Source organism: Cherax quadricarinatus, chromosome 34, assembly GCF_038502225.1.
Source record: "Cherax quadricarinatus isolate ZL_2023a chromosome 34, ASM3850222v1, whole genome shotgun sequence".
NCBI classification, from domain to species: Eukaryota; Metazoa; Arthropoda; class Malacostraca; order Decapoda; family Parastacidae; genus Cherax; species Cherax quadricarinatus.
In genome coordinates this window covers 33,450,228-33,456,227 of record NC_091325.1, presented here as the reverse complement: position 1 = coordinate 33,456,227, position 6,000 = coordinate 33,450,228, and positions in this window count along the sequence as shown.

Here is a 6,000-nt window from a genome sequence, read left to right as displayed (position 1 = left end):
CTTCCTCCACGTCCTCTACCCCGCCCTCTACCAGTTCTGACAGATGTGTCCCTGCTGTTCGTACTTCGGCGTAGCAGGTGATCAGGTGCAGTGATAGTTCCCTGATCACTAACTGCACCGTTCTCTGGTGGAGAAACTCCTGGCTCAGAGCTTGCTGTCGAAGCACTACTACCAGATTCTAGAATAGTATCGGCAGGTGTGCTGACAGTTGTAGGATCAGGGATGGTATGTGCACTGTCAAGTAGACTGGCAGTGGCTGAAGCAGAGATGTCAGGTGTAGGAGAATTAACAGATCCAAGGCTTCCCACGTTGCTGGGAAGAGGATTTGTTCCCTCTGTGGTGGTCAGAGGAATTGTGTTAGAATTCCCAAAGGTAGTGTTTTGAACTCTGTCAGTCTGTGGGACCTTAGCGATGACAGAATTCCACCAGATGTTTACCCCTGAGTTAAGCTCAGTGTGGGACTTCCAGTCTTTGTCAATAGTGTCACCATCAGCTGAGCAACTTGCGTCACTTGATGTAGGCTTGCACTGGCCTTCTACAATAGCTTGTAGGTTATCTAATGATTTGAGGAGCTCATGAAGTGCTTCCCTGTGATGGATTATCTTAGCTGCAACTTTACAACACAGCCCAAGAGGGCAGTCTTGATCTTTGGACAGGAGTCCCTGAGGTAGGACTTCTGAACCTTCCTCCTGTAGCTCCAGGCTTGTATCCACATATACCACAGGATTATGGATATCCTTAAATTTTCTGAAATTTTCAACCTGGCTGCAACAAAATTCTTCTTCTGGAGTGCAATCTGTGTGGCAGTAGTTGGAACAAGTAGGCTCTTTACATCCAAGAAGATCTTTGTCCCTTGTGGTATACCCACAAACACTGCAGTATCTACTGGGACAATAGCCAGATAGCGTAGATAATCTTGCTATTTTGCGGTGTGAAGTCATCCCAGAGGAGGCTTGTATAATTTGAAGTTCACAGGAGAGAGAGAGGGTGGGTGGTGATACGTGGGTGGGGTGGAGTGTGGGTGGGTGGGGGTGTTTATAGCCGGTGGGTAGTGAGGGCGGGCGGCAGTGGGCCACTAGCTGGAAGTGTTGCCTTCTCACTATCACTTAATAAACACTGTTTATGCTGTCCACTTTTCCACTAAAGGAAGATGTTACACAAATCACTGTGTTGCATTGTACCAGCCACGTTGTTATAAAGCACCAGATGCTAGTACATAGCACAAAACACACATAATATTAGACGCTCACTCTGAAGGCAATAGTGAAGACACTCCTAAGGCCTGCCAGTCCCCTCACACCATGCCTTCAACATACCACACTTAATATCACTGATATTGCTTATATTCACCTCAGTGGAGGAGTTGGCTTACTTGTACTAATGTGTTGTAAGTAGTACTACGTCACTGAAGAGTTTTTATCCTCACCAACCCTCGTATTTAAGTAATATTAAGAAAGTTTGTGGAGCACACGGTGACACGTCTTCACCCTCTCTCTCTCTCTCTCTCTCTCCTTCTCTCCCTCTCTCTCTCCCTCTCTCTCTCCCTCTCTCTATCTCTCTCTCCCTCTCTCTCTCCCTCTCTCTCTCCCTCCTTCTCTCCCTCTCTCCCTCTTTTTTTTTTTTTTTTTTTTTTTTTTTTTTTTACACAGGGTTTGACACGGTTAAGGATCCCTAGCTTTATTGACAGCTATTTACAGGTTAAGGATTCCTAACTTTATTGGCAAGCTAAGAGCTGTTACCTACATCAGCTCATTTGAAAGCATTTTTGTTATGAGACATACAAGTAGGGAACAGGATGAAGTTGGAGCCATCTGTGGGCCAGCATTTTCATTTGATCAACTGACGTTATCTCGTTGACATCATTATGCTGTACGAATGTGTTCCATACTCGAGTCATCCTGGGTATGTATGATCTCAGATGGAGTGATGTTCTGGAGAAGGGTACAGCCAGAGTGAAGTTGCTGCTTTCTGCCCGTCTTGTGGCATAAAAGCTTGTTTCACGCTGTCCTCGAAGTGGATCCAAGTGTGGTATTTTGACAATATTGGCCTTGTACATAACAGTAAGGCCACCCACATCCCTCCTATGTTGAAGGCTCTGCTGAAATGACAGATCTATCCAGGATGGGTCCAGGCGAGAGATGAGACGTCTTGCTCTGTTCTCTACTCTGTCAAGCAGTCGCAGATGAGAGGGGGGGCAGGCAAACCAAGAAAGTGGAGCATACTCAAGGTGTGAGCGTACTTGTGCCTCGTACAGGATCTTGCAACCCCTACTGTCAAGCAGATGCGAGATACGGCGAAGTGCTGTAAGCTTCCTGGCTGCCTTGTTTGCAAGATTTACAACATGGTTCTTCATGGTTAGTTTGGAGTCAAATTTCACCCCAAGGATATCAACTTCTTCTCCAGGTGCCAACATCGTCCCATTCATCCTTACTACTGCGCCAGCATTACCATCATGGTGCCTAGAGACGAACATCATTTGCGTTTTTTCAGGTGCAAATGTTACTTGCCATCTATTTCCCCAAGCTGATATAGCTCTCAGCTGGTGATTGATGTAGCTTAGAGCAGCTGGCATTTCTTCTCTTGGATAAGTGAATGTCAGTGTACAGTCGTCTGCATATGCATGTGATTCTGGGATGAGATGAAGAAGGTCGTTGAAGTAGACATTCCATAACAGTGGACCCAGCACACTTCCTTGTGGAACGCTTGCCCCAATAGGATGCCTTGCTGATTCCGTTCCATTGAGGACTACACTTAGAGATCTACCATGAAGGTAATCACTGAGGAGACATAGCGTAGAGCCTGCAATTCCCAGTGCTTGAAGTTTTGCTAAGAGGCCCTGGTGCCACACCCGGTCGAAAGCGCCAGCAATGTCCAGTGCTACCACACAGCTGACTTTGGATTCATCCAGTGACTGGTGCCACTTAGTGGAGAGGTTTAACAACAGATCAGCAGCAGAGTAACCTTTCCTGAAGCCATATTGACGATCACAAAGTAGTGAGTGGTAGTCAAAAAAATCTGTCATTTGTCTTGAGATTATTGTCTCAAGGATCTTACCAGTGATTGACAGGAGTGACACTGGTCTGTAGTTGCTGATTTCTGCTCTGCTCTTCTTTTTGTGAACAGGGACTACATTTGCCTCTTTCCATGGAGAGGGCCATTTACACTGTACTAGGCAGTGCTGAAAGATGCGAGTTAGAGGTGCTGCTAGCTTGTCTGCACATCTTCTCAACAATCTTGGGCTCAACTTGTCTGGGCCCACAGCCTTTTCTTGGTCAAGTGATTTAAGAAGGAAATGCACCTCCTCCTGCCTTATTGTCACCACTGACAGTTTTGACACAGTTCTTGCAGCTAGCCAAGGAGGGTCCCTTGCTGGATCAGGAACTTGCATTTTGGTAGCAAAGTGTTCAGCAAAGAGGTCCGCCTTCTCTTGACTACTAGTAGAGGTGGTCCCATCCTGTCGATTTAGAGGTGGAATAAGTTCATCAGGCAGATAACCTTGTCTGTCCTTGACCAGGGACCACCAGGTTTTGGAGCCTACCCTACCTGATGCTAACTTTCTTTTAGTGTCCACCTCCCATTTAGTAATGGCCCACTTTTGAACATCACCCATATGCCTACAGGCTTGCATGTGCAAGTTCCTGTTATAGGTGGTAGGATGTCTCTTATACCTTCGCCATGCTTTGTACTTAGCAGTAGCAGCCTCTCTACAACGAAAGCCAAACCAAGGCTGATCTGTAGGCTTTGTCACATATTGCCGGTGAGGAATGTGTTCTTGTTGCAGATTAAGGATGTGTCCAGTGAAGGCTTTCACTTGGTTGTCAACATCCCCCTGGAGAAGAGCATTCCAGTCGGTGGTGGCGAGCTCAGAGCAAAGGGCTGGCCAATTACCTCTTTCCCATAGCCAGGTTGTGCGTGTGGACTCCTCACCTCGTTCTGTTGGGATCTTAAGTGTGGTAAAAACAGCCTTGTGGTCAGACGATCCAACGTAGCCGAGGGGTTGACAAGTGACTATGCCTTCTGCCAGATCACTCACTACTGGGTCAAGGGAGGAGCCAGAGATATGAGTAGGGAAATCAACAAAGTTTCTCATGTCAAACACTGCAAGAAGGTCATCAAAGTCCCTCTGTATAAGGTGCTGGTTGAGGTCACCAACAATTATAATATGTTGACAGTTGTGTTGTAGCAGAAGGGAGTCAATATTTTCCATTAGGAAGTTGATAGGGTCTGCATGTTGCCACTGAGGTCTGTACATTGCACATGCTAGTACAGAGGTACTAGTGTTTATACAGAGCTTGAAGAACATCATTTCAAGATGTGTAGGGGTGGCAACATCTATGTGCTGGGCATGAACACTTTTAGAGAAGCACACAGCAACACCACCTCCTTGCCCTTGCCTGTCTCTTCTCATCCATGAGGTGTAGCCAGCAATTCTTGCAAAATTTTCTGGAGTCCTGTCATCCAAAAATGTTTCAACAACAGCTATCATGTCGGGACGTCGAGTGTTCACAAAGCTATGTGTGAGCTCTCCAACATTAGTAATGAAACCTCTAATGTTGGCCGACAGGATGCTGATAGACTGGCTCCTCATGATGAAGTGGTCAGCTTGAGGTGGTGGGTGTGTAGGGAATGTAAGGTGCCTGCCCTTGAGAGAGGTAGGGTACTGAGGCAGCTGCAGGGATGTAGGTCTGTGGTCTTGTATAAGGCCCAATCCCACCTGATGGGCTGGGATAGGAGTAGCTAAGTGGGTGACGTGTGAGAGTGTTTACCAATTCAGAGATCCTGCTGGTTTGTTCTGAGAACAGGTCTCTAAACAGGTGGCCCTGTCTGTCAAGTTCCTTTTTCTTCCGACACTGGTCCTCCTTATGTCCTTTCTTGTAGCAGTAGTTACACCTGGTATCTCGCAGGCAGTTGTTGGCAGAGTGCCCCTTCCGGTGACAGCGAGAGCACAGCCTAGGTGCCTGGGAGGGTGGACTAGGATTTGTTGTACCTCCTGTGTTTCGCAGATTTGTCCTCGGATTCTGCCGCTGGAACTGTGTTAGTGGAGGGTGAGACGGCTGTAGATGTCTTCCTCCACCACGTCCTCCTCCACGTCCTCTACCCCGCCCTCTACCAGTTCTGACAGATGTGTCCCTGCTGTTCGTACTTCGGCGTAGCAGGTGATCAGGTGCAGTGATAGTTCCCTGATCACTAACTGCACCGTTCTCTGGTGGAGAAACTCCTGGCTCAGAGCTTGCTGTCGAAGCACTACTACCAGATTCTAGAATAGTATCGGCAGGTGTGCTGACAGGTGTAGGATCAGGGATGGTATGTGCACTGTCAAGTAGACTGGCAGTGGCTGAAGCAGAGATGTCAGGTGTAGGAGAATTAACAGATCCAAGGCTTCCCACGTTGCTGGGAAGAGGATTTGTTCCCTCTGTGGTGGTCAGAGGAATTGTGTTAGAATTCCCAAAGGTAGTGTTTTGAACTCTGTCAGTCTGTGGGACCTTAGCGATGACAGAATTCCACCAGATGTTTACCCCTGAGTTAAGCTCAGTGTGGGACTTCCAGTCTTTGTCAATAGTGTCACCATCAGCTGAGCAACTTGCGTCACTTGATGTAGGCTTGCACTGGCCTTCTACAATAGCTTGTAGGTTATCTAATGATTTGAGGAGCTCATGAAGTGCTTCCCTGTGATGGATTATCTTAGCTGCAACTTTACAACACAGCCCAAGAGGGCAGTCTTGATCTTTGGACAGGAGTCCCTGAGGTAGGACTTCTGAACCTTCCTCCTGTAGCTCCAGGCTTGTATCCACATATACCACAGGATTATGGATATCCTTAAATTTTCTGAAATTTTCAACCTGGCTGCAACAAAATTCTTCTTCTGGAGTGCAATCTGTGTGGCAGTAGTTGGAACAAGTAGGCTCTTTACATCCAAGAAGATCTTTGTCCCTTGTGGTATACCCACAAACACTGCAGTATCTACTGGGACAATAGCCAGATAGCGTAGATAATCTTGCT